Source organism: Strix aluco, chromosome 1, assembly GCF_031877795.1.
Source record: "Strix aluco isolate bStrAlu1 chromosome 1, bStrAlu1.hap1, whole genome shotgun sequence".
Taxonomy (NCBI): domain Eukaryota; kingdom Metazoa; phylum Chordata; class Aves; order Strigiformes; family Strigidae; genus Strix; species Strix aluco.
Window position 1 is genome coordinate 101628416 of NC_133931.1, and position 19137 is coordinate 101647552.

At 42.6% G+C, this 19137-nt stretch overlaps 1 long non-coding RNA gene across 1 annotated transcript in view; it reads left to right on the top strand.

Moving 5' to 3' along the window:
* Positions 1–1571: 1571 nt before the first annotated feature.
* Positions 1572–19137, top strand: part of LOC141933623 (uncharacterized) — a 261845-nt gene continuing 244279 nt past the window's right edge. Inside the window, exons 1-2 of the long non-coding RNA XR_012626147.1 lie at positions 1572–2629; positions 4853–5160. This is a non-coding gene — a long non-coding RNA (uncharacterized LOC141933623). The remainder of the gene's footprint in view (positions 2630–4852; positions 5161–19137) is intronic.

The following is a 19137-nucleotide window of genomic DNA, read 5'->3' on the forward strand; positions in this document are numbered from 1 at the left end:
AGAAAATAATTCAGGACGAAATTGTAGAAGTATTATGATAGTTGCTCCAGGGCACACAATGCAGAAGGGCAGAAGGAAGTGAAAGGAAGGCTAGAGAAGAATGACTATAAGGAGGCATTTCATACGCCTGGTGTTATACTCTGTTATGTATTACCATTTCACCTCAGAATTCTAGAATGAAAAACAGCAAAGTGCGTTGCAGCAGAATGTAGGAAGACAACGTTTGAGAGCAACATACATCGCATGCAGTGATGGAAGACCTGGGTGCAGTTTCTCTGGGGCAGGAGGATAAAAAGGTTGATTGTAGGTGGGGAGTTAAAAAACGTTTTGAAGAACAAGACTGTGAGGCTGACAGCATTGGGTAGGAGGGAATAGTTTGAATGAACCTCAAAACTAGGGAAGATGGGCAGGGGGAAAGGAGCTGGAAGAAGGACAAGTTGCATTGCTACCATGAAATTCATGCTAGCATGAACTGAAGGGAAATAGGAAGGGACGTAGGTGAGCAGGGGCAGTAGGAGGTGGCAACAGGACAACAAAGGCTAAATACGGTGCCCTTCCCATCCTGTTTTTCCTTCTTCTAAAAAAACACATCTCAGGATCATCCTCTGTTTTCTGACTTTGAAAAACTAGCCCTACCATGTTGGGTGTGGGCTGCTATTAATTACCAAGTCTTGGTAACTTCTTCACGGTTTCTTTTGTTTTTAAGAGGGGAGGGAAAAAAAAAAAAAAGCAAGCTGCAATTGGGGCATCTTTCAGGCCTGGTCAGCCTGCTCCAGCAGGGCCTGAGGGAGGGCTGGGGGCTCTGGGAGGGGGACAGCACCCGAGCCGGTGCCGACACATGCACCGTCCACCCCCACCCACCGGGCACACGCACGCACCGTGCGCTGTGCACAGTCGCCTCACACACACCACGCACACGTGCTGTGCACGCCCGCACTGCACACACGCACCAGCACCCTCAACGTACACACACACACACACACGTGCAGACAAAGGGAGGCAGATCCGTGCCCCCCCTCTCCCCCCCCCCCCCCCCCGCCGCGCTCCCGCCCTGCCGGCAGCCCCGGCCCTGCCGCCCCGACGCGGGGGTCCCGCTCCGGGCGGGGCCGCCCCGCTTCCCCCTGCCCTTCCCCGAGCGCGGGGCCGGGGCGCCGGGATGAGGGGTGGGCACCAGAAAGTTATGTACCGGGGCGGAGGGGCCGCTCCCCCGCGCCTTTGTTCCGCGCCGGGGAGCGGACCCTTGGCGGGGCCGAGGCGGGCGCGCACGCACTCGCACCCACTCGCGCCCACGCCCCGGCCCGCAGCAGGAGCCTGTCCCGCGGCCCCACCGTCGCCACAGGGCCGGGGGGTGGGAAGGAGGAGGAGGAGGACTGAGGCGGAAGGTGTCTCTCCAGCCTGCCTCCCTCCCTCCCTCCAAGGTGAGTTGCCGCTCTGCTCCGCGCTTCTTTTGTCTCGGTGCGAGGCCGCCGCGCACCCCCGCCCCGCCCCGCCAAACTTTCGGCGGGGACCTCGGCGCCCCGACGGCCGCCGCGGGCCGGGGCCGGGGCCGGTGCCGGTGCCGGGCAGGGTGCGGGGGCAGCCGCGGTTTCCGCCCGGGGCCGCGCCGTGGCGGCGGGCGTCCCCGTGGGGCGGCCGGAGGGCAGGTGAAGGGGCCGCGGGGCCGCGGGCGGCCGCTCCTTCCCCGTTGGTTTCTCTGGGGCGGATGCGGTCGGGCCCGTCTTTGCGCTTTACGCAACAGGTAGGGATGCCAGGGGCTGGCCGCAGCGGGGTGGCACGGAGCCGCGGGCAGGAGCTTTCGGGGGGCTTTTTTCTTACGGTCTTTGGAAAAGCGCAAAGGGGAGGGGGAGGAGAAGCAACAGTCTTCCCAAATTCCTCTGAAGTTGTTTATTTATGTACTTCCCGTGTCCGTGCAAAAAGGGTTCGTTTCGCAACTCCGGAGGTTTTTTTTTTTTTGTTTTGTTTTTTGTTTTTCTTTTTTTCTTTCTTTTAAACTTACTTTTCTTTATGTCCTGCGTTTGCCCGTCTCATTCCGGGAGATCAAACTGACCGAAACCAGATACCCAGAGGCTTGTCCTCACTGACAGTCGGGGGAATCCAAACAAAGAGGTGCATCTACCGGAAATAATGATTTGAGAGATGTTTCTCTCCCTTTCCACCCCCTACTCCCCCCCCTCCCCCCCCCCCCCGCCTTGAATTAAATTGTGGTTTTTTTTTTTTTTTTTTTCTGGGAGGTTCAGTTCGAGGGAAGTTTTGCGCAGGCGACGGGGTCGGGGCTGAGGAGGGATGGAGAAGACGGAAAGTTGCGGGGGAGGGGGGGGCGGGAGGCGGGGGGCGAGGGCAGTGAGGGACCCCGGCTGCGCCCGGGCCGCGGGGGGAGCGGGGGCGCGGGGGACCTGCCGCCGCTGCCGGCTCTTTGTCTGCTCGGGCAACTTGAACAAAAGGAGAAACTCGGATGAACTCTCCATCTCTCCCTCTCCTCTCCTCTCGTCTCCCGGGTTATCTCATCTTCGGCAACTTTATCCGGAGAGATTTACTCAACTTTCTCCGAGCTCTCCCGCCGCTTAAAAGCAAACAGCCCCGCGGTAGGCTCGTAAGGAAATCTGGTTTCACAGTTTAAAGAAAGGAGAAGGTACGTTTGGACTTCGGGTGTATTGTTCTTTCTCGGCTCCCTCGTCGCGGCCCCCCCGCCCCCCCCCGCCCCGCAAGCTGCGCTCTGGGCTGGCAGTGCGCAGAGGAGGCGGCTGCGGGCCAGCCCAGCCCTTTCTTTGTACTTTTCGGGAGCACATGCAGGTATTTTTGGGGAGGGTAAGGCAGTCATTCTGCCCTAGCTCCGGTAATGCAGGCGGGGGGCACTGCTTGGGGGGGGGTGTGGGGTGGTGGTGGTCTTGCCTCCTCCTTGTGCCTGCTTTGTATTTTGTTGTACTGGTTTAATTTATTGGGGGGGGGCGCGGGGAGGGAAGTAGGCTCAGAGAGCCTTCTGGGTCGGGCTGTGTTTTTAAGAGTTGGGACAGAGGGAAGCTGAAGACGGGGAAAACTTATTGGGATTGTAGGGAGTCCTGGGGGCCCTGGCCAAGGAGTGGGGGCTGTGGGGCTGGGCAGGGCAGCGTGCAACAGGGGCAACGTGGGGGCTCCGCTGGGTGCCAGCCTGGGCCGGGGACACCACAGAGGGTCCCACTGCTGCTGTGGGACCATCCCAGGGAAGCAAGGTGCGCAGAAGTGCGGAGGGACAATTTGGGGGGGGGGGGGGGGTGACGGGGGGGGACACGACACACACCAGAGGGAGGACTTTGTTCTTCCGTTCGCATTGGTCATAGCGGAGGGGGAGAGTGGTAAGGGTCAGTCCAGGCTGGCCTTTCCTCAGCTTATCTTCCCCTGCCCAGTGCGGTCCGCTTCGTCCCGTTGGAAAAGCAATAGTTGCCTTGCGTTTTGTTCCACTCTTTTTGGTATTTGTGCTTTCTAGAGCAAGCATCACAACTTCAGAAAACTTACTCATGTGCTCTTTGTACTTTTCTTACTTGATTAATTTAGCGTGTTATTTTTTCCCCTTTGTTTTTCTATGCTATGTAACAACTGCTTTTCCTCTTTTTTTTTTATCCCAGTCCACTACTTTCCCTTTCCCTTGTTATTTGCTCGTGCTAATTTGCCAGTTGTCCCTCTCCCTCCTTAGATCTATCCATTTCAGAATTTCTGAAGTCTCTACTTTTCCACTTTGCATTGTCACTCATTCTCCTTCTTCCTGGTCCCTTTCCACCTATATGCTTGCTTGCATTTCCCATGAAGTTTCTTTCTTTTCGTGCATATGTAGATATGCTCATGTTTCTCCTGATATGAAGCAAACACAAGAGCTTCTTCTTGTTCCCTCTTCTAAAATTATTCTTCGGTGGTCTGCCCTACATGCACGTTACTCAGTTATGCAGACAGACCTTCCAGCAGAAATTCTTGTGAATTCACCAATATTCACCTTCTCCTTTCTTCTTTTATCTCTGTGCACATGCATCTTCCAGTCTCTAAAAGCTTCTTCTAGTTCCTCTCCCTCATCCTTGGTGTGGAAGTTTGTTCTTTCCCTTTTCCCCCACTCCAGCTCAACAGACCCGACGCTGTTCTTCACATCGTTATTCCCTCCTGTGCGGAGTACTCAAACTCTTCTCTCCATTCTTTGTATTCCCCTTCCCAACCTAAGCAAAAATTTGCTGTTGGTACTTCTGAAGCAATGGCACAGCAGGAGTACCAATGTAGACAGGCATAAGTTTGGCTGCTTTGGCTTTCCCCTTGCTGGGCCAAGTGTCAACAGTGCTGCTCTTCGCCCAAGCCCCTCGGCTGCAGTAACATGCCTGCTGGTGGAGGTGCTGTGGGGGGACACTGAGCCGGGGCTAAGGGGGGAGGAAAGATCACCATTAAGTTCTCCTCCACCATCCTGATATGTTTCCTTCAGAAGGGTTGATGAATTTTATTTTTGCTACCTGAGGCCTTTTTACTGACTTACTCTTTTCATGAGTTTTGAAATACCTGCCAGGGCAGTTGAAGAACCTTTATATTACCTTCCTTTCCTGTCACTTCAGTGCTTTCTGTAATCTAAGACAATGTGTAGAGAAATATGAAAGCCTTTTTCTTAAAGTATTGAAAGTACAAGAGCGACAGCATCCAGCTTGAGTCTTCTGTTACACTCCAGCCTGGTGATGTTAAAGCGAAATGCCGTCACCGGCTTTGAGTTTAGGATGTCTCTAAATCTGTGAAGAAATATGTGTTTGAAATTATTCAGAAGAATGTAACTTTATATTTGTATGTTAGTCCCTGAGTGGTGCGGCAGAGTTACTGTGCTGAACTAACACACTTCTTCCTCTTATGTGAACAGGTCAAAACATGGTCGTCGGGAGAATGGGATGGTTGCCAAAATGTCAGTCTGTGATGGGTGCCATATTGCATTGTTCTTTGAGTGGTGGAATACAGCTTGGGATTCTTCAAGGGTGGTTAACGTGGTATAAACTGTACTGTACAGCTGCTGAACATCTTAACCATTTGGATTCATACATAACTTAGTGGACTCCTGGAAGAAGTGGAAAAGCCTCTTGCTGAAACTTGAGGATATTGTGGAAGATGCTCCTGAGACCCATTTGGATTATATCGCCAAGTATGACATCAAGGTCCTGCAGCTGATGAAAGGTATGCTTCTCCCCGTTACAAAAAATACTATGTCTCGTACATCAAAATACCAAGGGCATCGCCTTCATTTTAAACAAACTTGCACTGTAACCTTTTATTTTTTTTTTTTTTGTCTTTGCCTTGCTGCTGATGCCTACCAATAGTTTTGAGTGGTGTAATCTGACAGAAATGCCTTGCTAATGGTTTGGCAATGTTTATATCTTAAATGTAGAAGGAAAAACTGAACATGAAAGTATTTTTGTTTTCCGAGTTAACTGATATTTTCAAAGCAATGACTTCATTTGGTCTAGGAGTGCTTAGCAGCTCTAGAAAATCAGACTAGTTAACTTTTAAGAAAAATAAGTTAAAAACAACTTAAAGCATTTTCCACAATTACGATCTTCCAAACAGACGACTTTGTTTAAAGACACATTACTAAGTTTTGAGTTGAGCTCAAGAAAACAACCTTCTATTATTTAACCTCTCTTCTTCCAAATAGCAACAAAAACCTTATGAATGGCTTGTATGGGGGAGAGAGCAAATAGAAGTATTTCACTTAAAAATTCAAGGAATTATTTTGTTTCATATGTTTTTAAAGTTTTGATTTAAGGCTTCTTGTGGAGCGTGTCTGCATCCTGAATGTCCTAGTACTGTGAAAGTCTATTGAATGTGGACAGTGCTCAGTTTTCTTGTTATTGTATGAGATAACCGATGTGCAAAAATGAAACAAAAACTAGTGGAGAAAACACACTGTTAAGGAGTTATTAATGAATAACAAATTATTTTTGAGTCTAGATTAAGTGTTAATCCAATGGTGAGGAAATCATTGAGCCTCTTAGTGAGCTATGAAAATTGCAAAGCAAATTTTAAAACTATTTAAAATCTGATCCTTTTAAACCCGTTTTGTGCGCTTGTCATTTATAGCTGAAAATGAATTACATTAAAATAGTTGGTTTTGCTGCATATTACAGCTCTTCTGATTGGTTCCAGCCTATACCATATGTAGGGCAGACTAGTATTCATAATCTTAAGAAAAGTGCTGAGCTGGCTGGCCTACTTTAGAGCAAAATAGAAATCTGAACGAATAATCACTTGTTATCCTTTCCAGTTGTAAACAGAGATACAAGAAGCAATACAATCCTAATTTCCTGGTTCTGACTGTGTTTTAATAAAGACCTACTCTTAATTTTACTGATTATTGAGGATAAGCTTTTTCTTATGTACTGAACACAATTAATGTACATTTAGATTTCCATTCTTAATATTGTTCTGCATTTATACTATTTTTGAACTTTGACTTGTTAGCCATATGAAAGTCTTTATTTTGAAGTCTCAGAAAAGGAAAGTCTTAGGCTGTTTGTGGAAAGAGGAAAAAAGGAATAATAAATGGATTGTGCTGAATAAAAATATTTAGAGCTGCTATTTAGTGTCATCTTGGAAAAGAAGCCCAGTCATTACATTTCTGTATTTAAAGGAAACCAAAACCGCGATTCTTTTTTCTTTCTGTGCAGATTTTCTTCTTGTTCAGTTTATTCTCAGGCACTTGCTGCTCTTTAGGAAAACTAAACTGGATAGAAAAGGTACACTTCATTTATCTGCATGGAAGCCATGCATTTTCATCAACACTGAAAACTGAAGTGAATTTTTACTTACAGTTAAGGTAAATGGAGACAAGTCCTTATCTTTGCTTAATCTGAGAGTTTGTGTAGATTGAATTTCATCATTACCATAGGATTCAGGATATATTAGGCAAATTATTAGATATATTTGTGTTTGTTTATACCTGGAACATTTCAAACGTTAACAAATTGGTGACAAAACTGTTAAGATTTAAAGAGGGGGAATTTATCTGCCTTCAATTTTCTTTGGACTATTTCCAATAAAACAAAAAGAAGCATTCTCATATTCAGAGATAAGATCTGCAGAGAGGAAAAGTAGAGCCAGCTAGGAAACGTTTATTGCGGTAGTTCCCAGCTGGTAGGTGTGCTGCATTGGCAGGAGGTGAGACCCTTGTGGGACTTGCACGGAGATGGGGAAAATGCTTTTTGTAGGCCCTGGCTGGAGTGTCCCTGTACCTTTCTCCTGGGAGCAGTCCCAGCAAAAGGGGCAGCAACAGCAGGTGAGGCAAGGGGTGGATGGAGGCTGAGTGCTGTGGGGAAAGAGCAGCACCTGGGTGATGGGGAGCACCTGCCTTAACTGGGGCAGAAAGCAGCCCTGATGCCTTTGGTGGGGGCTGGCTGTGAGGAGTGTAGGAACTCCTGCTTGAGAGGAGGGTTTCAGGTATGTGAGCCCTAATGCTGTAGTTCCAAAATGTATGAAAAAGTATTGTTCTTGTGGTTTGTCTCTGGTTAGGATGGGGCCACTGCTTGCTTTGTTTGTGGCTGTCCTGGAAGGCGATGGAAGTCCTTGCAGGTATCCTGGGCAGTAGGGGCTTGGGCGTGAGCTCTGAACTCCCCTCACAAGCCTACCCTGGGATATGTCATTGTTAAACTGCTAGCAGAATTTACACCTAAACCAGATTAAGCCAAATCCAGACAGTCTGAGCAGCAGTTCTTCCTTTGAACTGTGCACTTAGTTAAGAAGGTCTTCTAACCAATGTACTTTGTTACATAAGAAAGTGTCTTGTTCCATGTAACTGAGGTGAGAGTAACCGTGGGGTTGTGTCAGGCCAAGGGAGCACAGGTACGGAAGAGATTTAACAGACTGCAAGAAGTGGTTGTACAGTGTGTTGTGGGTGGGTGAATTGGAGTTGTGTGTTGTGAGGAATGGGCAGAAAAGGGCAGGTTGTGTAACTTCTGGATTTTTAGGTAGCAGATGGAGGAGGTGCTATATGGAGTAACTTCCGATCAGTGAACATCTGGGAAAGTAGAAAGGAAAATGCAACAAGGACTTTATTTCTTTGATTGTTCCTTCCCTTTAGTTGAAGTGTTTTTTTTCTGGGCGTGAACTCCAGAATTCACAAGTGAGGTAGAAATTTCTGTAGAGCCATGTGTGCCCCACTGGTTTGTGATACACAGTGGAGACAGGGATGCTTTCCTGAGGGCCTGCTGCCTTTCACCCCTCCAGTGGGAGGCCCTGCTCCTGGCAGTGCAGGACAAAGGAGCTTTCTTCTCTGGAGGCTTTACCAGAGCGTTCTCCTTGGGATGCAGAGATACAGTTTGACTCTTGAGTAAAATTTTGTGAGAAGGCTTTTGGAAATATGATTGTTAGTCCCTGAAAGGGTTCCCTAACAGCCCAAAGAGTATTGTGCAATTATGAGGAGGATGGCATGGCAAGTAGTGACTTCGTGCTCCTCACGGGGAAGGTGAGGTAGAAGCTGTAGGACAGGGCATATTTGTAGAGCAGAGCTGAACCTCATGTGCTTAATCATATAGCTTCAGGTAGTAGAAATCCAAATTGCAAATATCATATTTTCTTTTTTTATTTCTCTGCTTTCACTTGCTTGTCACCTTATCAGGTAACTTGAGGTACAATACTCTTACAGAATCAATGTAAGCATTGAAGTATGGTTTGTTTCTCTTTAGCTTGTGTGAACAAATATTGTTAAGAGAGGTAGAAGGAAGTTGACCAAGGCTGGAAGGAGAGAGTTGTCACTTGAAATCTGGGGGAGGTGATGGGGGATTTATACACACACCTGTCCATTCTTTTAGAGTTATGATTGAGAAATACTTGCATGAAAGCTTACAATGAAAAGGAAGCTTCCAACATGTGAGCTGCTTTCTGTAAAATGCTATCAGTTATGTCAGGACAGAGGCATATGGTGTCTGGAATAGTTTTCTTTCTCTTGATTGGATTTATTTTATGTAGCAAGAAGCTTTCCAACTCACTAACAGATTCTATTTTGATTCTTGTTTTTACTTGCATTGTCATAACATGAAATTTGTCACAAACTATTTGAAGCCTGACATAGGGTGCTATTGTGCTTGATACCTTGACCTTTCCTTGATTAAAATGCATAGATGTGTTTGGGTTTTGGTAGGGGGAAATGTATAAACTAGGGGGATTAAGAATATTTTAACACAAAATTCATTGTGGTCTTTGTGTGAGGACAGGGACAGTACTTCCGAAAGGTTATGAGACTGCTGCAAGTGTAAATTCTATGTTCATATATATGAATGTTGTAGACTAGTGAGAACATACTGCATTTAATTCTGTACAGAGAAGAAAGAAGAGAAAAATGCTCATACATAATCTAAATCTGTATGCTCCTGCTAAAAATAGCAAAATGATTACATTTTTTTTATACTTAAAGATTAAAAAGAAGCCACATTTCTATTTAGGAACAGCGTTGCCACCTTATGAAATATGCTGCATTTTGATACATTTTAAATGTTGCAGTATCAATTTTTCTGTCACTTTTCTGTGTGTAGGTATTTTTATTATTTTTTTTTTAACTGTTCCTAAAGCATTTTGTACATTAAATGAGTTGCCTTAAGTTCTGCAGGGGGAGATGAGTGTGATGTTGCTCTGGGTGTCAGCATTACTTCCCCTTCAGAGATAAGGGAGAGCAGTGAGGTAGAATGACAAATGTTTGCATGGGATTCCTCACAGTCACGGGAGGTGGGTGGGAGTGGAGGGGGAAGGCATGCAGTGGTCATAAAACTTAATAAGTGGGCAATGGGAGCGGGTATTCTGGGCTGATAAGGATGGATTCTGACTTAGTTGTGAGCCAATGATGATCGGTGAGGAAAGGAAGTGGTGAGGCATCTTGAAAATGAGGGCTAGTCACTAGAGATTGATGTGATAGAGAAAGGAGAGGTGGATTTGTGGGAATGGATGAGAAGCTGTTTGTCATAATTTATGTGTCTGGAGGCCTGTGCCATCAGAGCATTTCTAATGGGAAAATGTAGTGAAATCTTTAAATGGCTGTATCATAGGTTATAAATATCCCAGTCAGGAGTATTGGCATCTTTTTGGTGTATGATAAAATTGTACGAGGAAGCAAAGTTAACTTTAGCTTTGCATGTTTTGAATTAAATTTGCTCCCAGAATAACTGCAGTCTTCAGTTGAGCATACAAGTTAGCTGCTTCTGTTTGGCTTTGCAATACGGTGCAAGGCAAAAATTCATTTAGGTAAGTGGTTCAGGAATTGCATATGTTGTTTTGAGATTATCTCAGAGGTGAGACTTTGTGTGGTTGCTCATTTAGTTATCTTTCAGAATTTGCAAATGGATTTTTGGTTGGTATCAGTGTTCCTCTGTGCATATGCTTTGAAAATAGTAAAAGTTGTGATGACTCCAGAATACCTAAGAAGGTACCCTAGATTATGCAGCAAACACTGAGGTGTATCTAAGCAACTCACTGCTTTTGTGCAGGCTGGTGTAGTGCCACACAGGGTGCTAATTTAGGCCTGTAAGCTACTTTAACTGTATTATGGTGCTATGGGACTTGATCTGTTAATTGTTGCTTCTCAGCTGAGCTTGCATATGATATGGCTTCAGCTCTGCTGGTGCTAGAGCTGACCTGAGCTGGTGGTAGCTCAGGGGGCTCTTCCATGGGCTCTCTTGTGGGGTGTGAACATGGGCTCAGTTGTGCTTTGTAGAGAGGCTGTTGTTTAAAGCCTTTGGGCTTCAAGTGTTGGAAACTGAAAAGGTTTTGGAAGAGATACTCTTCCCCTTACAGAAAATGTGTAGCCTTATTGGTAAAAACCAGAAGGTAAGATAGATGATGAAAGCTGTGCTATCTTGGGGCTTAAGGTTGCCATATTCTAAGTTTTATGATGCAACATAGGCAGTAGCTTTATGCATTCAAGCTCCTGGACTGGACCTATGGAACGTGTTTAGGCATGGGTCTTTACTGAAAAACAGGCATTGGAAGGAAGGGTGGTTCTGGTTCACAACTTCATGTTTTCATTGCCTTGCTTTTTCTTTGTTTATTGAAATTCATCACACTTGCAAAAGAACGAATGAAAGAAATGTAATTCTAAACCCAAAAGCTTGTTCTTTTTATCACATAGATACCTTTCAGCTTCAGGATTTGTATACATTATTTTTATAGTCTTAAATCTATGCGTTATGTGACTTTATCAGTTTAAAGCTTTCCTTTTGCATATGGTTAAAATCTGTCCTAGATCATGGCTTGGTTTATCAGATTTGGATTAACTGCCATTTCTTCTTTTCAAATAGCTTATTTTCCATGGTATCAACACCTGATATTATAATATTATCATCTATCTTCAGGAGACTTTGATGCATGAGCATTTCTAGCCTAATTTAGTTGATGATTTGAATGTGTTGCAAAAAACTTTGTGTAAATTGAGAGAAAAGTTGAGTGATTATTGCTTTTAAAGCGTAAATAGGAACACAGCTTGCAAAAACAATTTAGCTATCCCTGTAAAAATCTATATCGTCAACTTAGTTACTCTGTGCATCAGCTATGGGAGTTAGCTAGAGAGAGTTTGATCTCCTGCAGGAATTCCAGCACTTGGGCAGTGGAGGAAGGGGGCTATAACCTGGTATGTGATCATGACAGCAGTTCACCTAGTAGTAGGACCAGAAAGGAAGTTTTAAGGCAACAATAAGATAAAGTTGCTCTCTCTCCCCAAAGAAATAAACGGACAATTCGCTTAATGTCTGTTGAGATTGGTTTTGGACCACGCAGTGCATCTAGATGTGAGATTAATTAGATGCTATTTTATTTTAAATGTCTCATTTAAACTCATACCTAACACCTTCCTTTTATGCATTTTAGTGTATAGTAGCTTAAAGCTAATACCGGAAATATTTTCATCAGCCAATTTGAGTTACCCGAAGCACCTATTTTCCTGTTTAGCCACCAACGTTTGAGCTGCTGTGTTTTCAGTCCAGTCAGCTGGGTCGATTTTCAGCAGAGCCGAATAATAGTTGCTATTGACTTCAGTGGTGATACAGGCTGCTGGGGTTTTTGGAAAAGCAAGTCAGACACCAGAGCGCGCGTGTGCGTGTGTATGCGTACATTACATACTTAGATATAAATATATATGTATAGATGTGTACGTGTTCACACCATAGAGTCCAAAACAGAGGTCGTTTCATGATGGAGACAGGTGTTTTTTTTCCCCTCGTTTGTAGCAGTGTCTAGTGCATTCCTAAACCTCGCTTCTGTCGTCTTGTGTCAGTGGTCTTCTATGCTGTGTTCCGTTTTTGATTTGGTTTTAACTACTCAAAATGAAATATGTGCCCTGTTCCAATTTACCAGTTTGTTTCTTAAAATACATCCTGCATGTAAATTCTGATCAGTCAATAACATATAATGGAAAAGTGTCTATTGAATTAGTAGTGATCAGGCATATACCAAAACAATTCACTGTAATCAATTGTAAAATACAACCCCCAAAAAACACCACTGGGAAATAGCAAGGCATATCTGAAGTGGAGCTTTGACAAGCACTAAAAAGAATTTTTTCAACTGGTAATCAATCTGGCCTAACTTTTTAATGTGTGTATGTACAATGTATATGTGTATGTACACACCTCTATATGTTGGTTTGGTGGGATTCATTGCTTTAAATTGTGCACAGTGTAATACTTGAGGTTGGCTAGGGGAGATTTTTTTTTTTCATATCTTAACATCTTCAGTAAGAATTCTTGAGTGCCACCAAAACTATGGAATGTTACTCGTTGACTTCATGCAGCGTAGATGTATTAGTAGCTCTGTTGGAGACAAGTGAAAGGATGTTTGCAAAGGAAGACCAGAACCATTTCCAGATTGATTTCTTTGCATTTGCAATCAATCTACTGCTTTGACCTTGGATTGCGTGTTGCAGTTGAAATAGTTTTTTGCTCTGAACATTGTTGCAAAAGGCAGTCAGTTCAGATATGACATATCAAAGTAGGACAGAAAAGAGGCAGAACAAGAATTCTTTTGCAGGCTTGTGTGTTTGAGGCTGTTGCCCAGGGCTATGCATTTTCAGTCATTTCTTAAGGTGTTGGTACAGTCTGTGAAGCATAGATGGGCTATCTGTTAACTGTGTAGGCGGGCATATTCTAGACGTTGAAAAACGTCTGTAGCATTATTAAAAATAAGAATTTGCAGACACACTGTAGTCTGGTGGATAGTTTCTGAACATGAAGGGGAGGGGAGCTCTCTGGTTTGTTGCCCTACTATGTCAGAAATGGTGTATCTGAGTGAGAGTTGCTGAATTAAAGCAGTGTATCTTCTAGGCTTCTGGTTCCTTAGTGTTAGTAGTGCTGTGCAAACAGCCCAGGAATTGCCTTTTTGCATATAACATTTTCCCTTGTGGTTTTCTACCGTGGGTAGTGGTTTATGGCCACGATTTGTGTAAGAGGAGTAGGGTGTCTTTATTGTTATTTTTATTTTGAATGCTTCCAGGCTGAAGAGAGCTATGAAGTAGACCCTGTTATTTCAGGTCAGTGCCTGGATTAGCTTCTTGACAAAAACTTGTTATGGATCATATACTGCCGTCACTGCAAAACACAGTAAGTGAAAGAGGGTATCTCTAGTTCTGTTTAGGTAGGATCAATTTCTTCTACTAAAACCAAAAAGAGAATCTCTGTGGAGAGGCAGGGGTTGAATGTAGTATAATAACCACTTGCCAGAAAGATACTTGATGGTAGTTAGCTTTTGAGGGAGATGCAGGCACTTAGTGTGTGTCTGTAAAGAGAACCAGGGTGCACTCATTGGAAAAATATTATCATATCTGTTGGACAACAGATGTTGTCATATGTATTTTTAGTGAATTTTGACTTAATCCACCTCTTGTCTGAGTGATATTCCTCAACTCTGAAGAATGTTGCTGTGAACATTTGCTGCCTGCGTTTGGATGTAGGGCCATACTTGCTGTATAGCAGAGCCGGCAAAATCTATAGGCATTATGGGCTGTCTTATTTTTGTTTTCACAAGTCGGAAGGGGAACAAACAATTCATTAAGCATAATAGAATACTTAAGTTCTCTTAATTTTTGTATGGTTCCTGTCTTGGTTCTCCCAGTTCTTGGGTTTAGAATTGCTACTCTAGCGGCACATGCCTTATTATTTTATGTTGAAATTGAAATAAGTAGGAATTGTATTTGAAAAAAATTGACTATAAGGATTCTGAATCGGTTAATACTAATTCTAAAATGAGATCTCATACTTCAAGGGTCAGTCTTTTGTTTGGGGAAAATTATCAGCATAGAAGCTCTCTAAATTTAACTGAAATGGTCTCTAATTTATGCTTGATTCTTCTGCTAGGTTAATGTTAATTAGTTTAACATATCACTCATAAAAGATGTCATAGTTGAGTCATTGTGTAGGTAACAAATCTTGCACTGGCTAGCAATGAAGAAATATTACCTCTATTAAAACCCACACTTAAACCGTGGAGTCAGTAAGGACTCATGACATTTTGCAGCCATCCAGCTTAATGCATTTTAATGCTTTCAGTGGTGTGAGGTGTTTTTTTTTCTTGGGGGAGTGAGGAGGGGAGGATAAGCAAGTGAGGCAGAGCTCTCGGATTATGAAGTACAGTGTACAGCATAGCCTGTGCCAAGTGAGAAACCCAGTACAAATGCTGGCTCAGACTGGAGTTAGAGCTGGATGCTGTAACACCTATTTAAGCCTTGAAAAAATCTGTCCAGTGTTGGGTTACCCAAAGAAAGCATACAAAAACAGTGGTAAAAAAGCTCAAATCTGCATATATTCAGAACTCCAGTAATTTGGTATTAACAACACAGCTAAACATTTACAAGTATGCATGCTTGTATTTAGCTAAGTAGTTTCATCCATCTCTGCCCTGAGAGAAGCATTAGAACTGGGCCTACAGTGGAAGGCAAATTTCAGTCGTAATTGTGGAGTGGTTAGTGTGACTCCTTAATCCTTTTTCTCAAGATAATCCTCCAGCCTCTCAGAGGAAGTGATGGTGTGGTGCTGCCAACACAGCTGCGAGCCTGCCTGAGTCCTGGCATTATGCTGGGCTGTTACAGCTATTCCAGCATACATATGGGACAGGCAAGGCAAGTTAGTCTGATCGGACTTTAACCAAAAGATGCTGCCCATGTTTGTTTATTTATTTAATTATTTATTTAAACCATCAGCATCTGAATGGTGATGAGCAATTGAATAAGCGTTTGAGAGTGCTGTGGCTTTCTCTGCTTGAGGAAGCCTGGTAAGTGGAAGGTCTCAAGGGTCGGTGGAGCTTCACTTGAACAGCACAGGCAGGCATGGTTAAGAGACAAGGACTTCGCATCAGAAATGTAAACGTGAAAATGTTTAAATCCTCTCTGAGGAAGGCCATAAGCACTTACATGGCACAGGAGCAAGGCAGTTCCTCCAGTATGTGGCAGAGAATGTCTGAAACTTCAGAGGGCACTTACCAGTGCATATCAGAAATCATAAACCAAATAGATGTGGGTTTGTTTCCCTGTGAAGCAGATTACTGTAGCTTTGTGGCCAGGTAAACATGATGAGGTTGATCTGAGTAACAAAAGGGTTACCATCTTATAATGAAATGCAAGTAAACAGCTGACATGTTCTGTCATCTCAGAGTCTGAACATCAGAAGAAACTAGGTTACCTCTTTAATCTTAAGCATCCTGCTAAATTCAGTGTTTCAGGTTTGAGAAATGGCAGCTTTGCAGGAGGTGGAGCTGATGGAAGGACAAGAGTGTTCTTCTGCCTCCTTTCAAATTGTGTGAGCATTTAAGCTGCTTTGGACTATTTGTACTTCTCTACCCCAATAAAAAGTGGAGCTGGTGGTTATTTTAGTGTGAAGATTCAATGAAGTTTTGTTCATAAATATGTACCATTCTTTGGTATCCTGCTTTACTGCCCATAGCACTGGCATATTTGTTGAGTGTCTGGGCATAGTTAGGTGTGATATAAGACAACTGTCACTTTGTATCGCAGAGTAGTTAGGTGAAGACATAAGACAACTATCCCTTTGAAGTGGCTACAATCTTCAATGTGACACACTGGCCTTTAAATGAGATATTTGCTATTGTGTATGTAACTATGAACATTAGGTTTTCCTTTAACTGAAGGGGAGATATCTTTCTATGAACAGGTTGTTCTTAAGGTGCTGTTTTCCTGAGATGGTTTTACTTTTAGCTTCCTTACCCATTTGCTCATTCATTCATTTGCAATTATAAATTTTGGTTACCACAAGAGTTGAAAAATTGTAGCAAACAAGCGACTTCTTTCTGAATTTGCTTCTCACCTTGGATTTGCATTAAGCTTTCAGACCTCCTTTAATTTTAACCATGAAAACTGAATATATTACAGTAATTTTATTAACATCAAAAGGCTTCAAATTGTTCACGTGTAGCTCTTAAAATTTATAAAGCAGCAGTTTAAGACTTTGAAATTCTTAACAGATGCTCGGCTATGTTCTCAGTATTTGAGCTTAAAGCAGAAAGAATTTAACTCAATTATAATAATGTAAACCTTTCCCCTTTGCTTTGCATAATTAAATATTTTCATTTACATAGCACAGAAGTTTAACATGCCAAACAGGGTAGATAAGCAGAAGAAAAAGGCAGACAAAGATGCATCTTTGATGCATGCAGAGTAGTAATGCACTTGCTGGTAATCTCACTGTGCTTATTAATAACTAGAAATCCATATGCAAATTCATGTGAATATGGATTGTATTTAATGTATGATTATTTTTTTTTAATTGGGTGCATCTCCTGAAATACTCAGTAAAGTACATTAGAATTGGGGAAGGAATACAGTAACCTTGATACACTAAATATATTGAAACAAGTAGTAAAAGAAGGTAACAGGTCTGGTGAGAATTAAGGTTTCCTTTTATTTGTTTGGCCAACTTATGTGGATGCAGGAGATGGCTTGAGTGTGCCTGTGTGGAAGTCTTGTGATCCTGTCTGATTTACAACTGGTGTAGGAAAAACTATGCTATTACTATCACTTTGAGTGTATCAGGTTCACCAGGCTGCTGTCAGAGTAGTATCTCCATGGTATAATGTGAAGCATCAGTGTTTTTGAGGGCTACAGAATAGACCCAAGTCTGCAAATAAACAGCTGCACTTCTTTAAACTACTGCTGTTTGTCATGTCCATGTCAGCAAAATGTATCAGACTGAAATGAATCTTCGCTATGTTTCTGAAGAAATTTAGTGCAACTTTTGTTGACTAGTTTAATGTCACACTTGAATCTTCTTGAAAGTGGGAGGATCAGTGATTTTACCCTATAATAAAATGAAGCACTTCTGATTCTTATCTCCTAAATTCTTGAGTTATGTAATATATTGCAGATTATGTCAAACAACATGTGATTAAATACAAGTGTGTAAAATAAGAGAAAAGTACATTTTTTTGTAGTGCTTTTTCGTTTGCTTACCTGGTGAAGTTTTGAGGGTATGTGGCTTGGTTTGGTTGAATGTCATACATGAAAGCAGTTTGGAGGTGGTTTGTTCTGGGTTTTTTTTTAAACATTTATTGCATGTTTCAAATCTCAAATTCTAAGTGCCAATACATAGGATACATACAAAAATTCTATAGATTAGAATTAAGAGAGCATGGATTTTTTGACAAATCTTACCTTACATTAAACACTATTTTTAGCATAGGATTTTATGGTATGTATTATATATTTCCACAAAATAAAGTAGAAATCCAAGCAAAAGGAAGAGCACCTTTGTGTATGTATGTATGCATTGTGGGGTGAGGGAGGGGGGCAGGGGGCCTTAAAGGAAATTGGTGTATTTGACCTTTTATTCACATTTTCTGCAGGGATCCTGAGTTGATGAGCTTTGGGAAATTCTTTTGGTGTTACTTATCTTTCGGGGGTTTTCTGTCAATTGTCTGGGTTTCTTCTGTTTGCAAATAGATTTTCTAGTGCACTATAGAAACCTTTGTCATTTTTTTTTTTGCCTTGTTTCATGGGGGTGAAGATAAGAAAGAGCCAGATGTAGGTGAAAAAGGATGAAAATTTTATTTCCAACGTAGCAAAATTTCATCTCCTAAAGCTGCTTCTGAGAGCCATCCTTTGAATATAATGAGTGACTGCTTGCTAAATACAAATTCAAAAGTGTAGGTTACTTGCTTAAGGAACAAGTGAAGCTACAAGGATCTCATTAACTTTGATTTTCATATAATCCCAAAAGCTTGTAATAATACATGTGCTCTTGTTTTTCTTTTCTCTTGTCTCTAACATTGATCATTGGGAAGCACTTACATGTTCTAAAACACATGCACATCTGAGCACCTTAAAGATAATTTTATTGGTAGAAGTGTCACTGGAAGCTGAGCATGGTGTTCTCTTTAATTTTCGTTATTGCTCTTTTTGCTTTAGTTGTTAGGTATTTTGCCAGTTCTCTGTTCCATTCTTGCTTCATCAGACTTGTACTACCTCTCTGAAGGGTCATGAGAAGTTTGCATTACAAAGTAGCTGCTTAGCTCAGTAAATTGTAGTATTCTCTAGGTTTTTTGAGATGTTTTGATGTTTAGGAGAAAAATGGGTTTATTTTGGTTTCTATAGAGTTAAGTGTAGTGTGTCAGTATTGTAGTCTGCTTTTGTGTATAAGGAGTAAACATGGTTCTGTGTTTTTGGTTTCTTAACTGGATGTCTTTGGTGTGTTGCCCTCCAGCCGGTTTTCTCTGGTGTTATATTCTCTCTGGCTCTGTTTCTGTTCATTTGCAACTGGATTTTACTGTACTGAGGCCTCTGAGGTGAGATAGGGAATTGTTTCAGTATATAAAGTTAGGCATTTACCTAACTGTCTATGTGTATGAGGTAGGATTTGGTTTATTTTGGTAGTAAGAACCCAGTGCAGAGCACTGTATGTAGAAGACGGGGAAATACCTTTCTTGCTTACTGGATTTTGTTCACAATTAGCTTATGCTACGTGGCTTGATTTATTACAAAAGTAGTGTGTTGCTATTTTACTAACCTTTTCTCTCTCCCTTTTCCTATTCTTGACCTTGTCAGAGACTCTTAAAGTAATTGTGTGCCCGTTTCTCATTTAAAAACTAAACACCCCCCCCCCCACCATTCTGAAAATAATACTGGAATATAAGGCCTGGGAGTCCCTGGAGTACAGCCATTTATTTGTGTGGTATCTG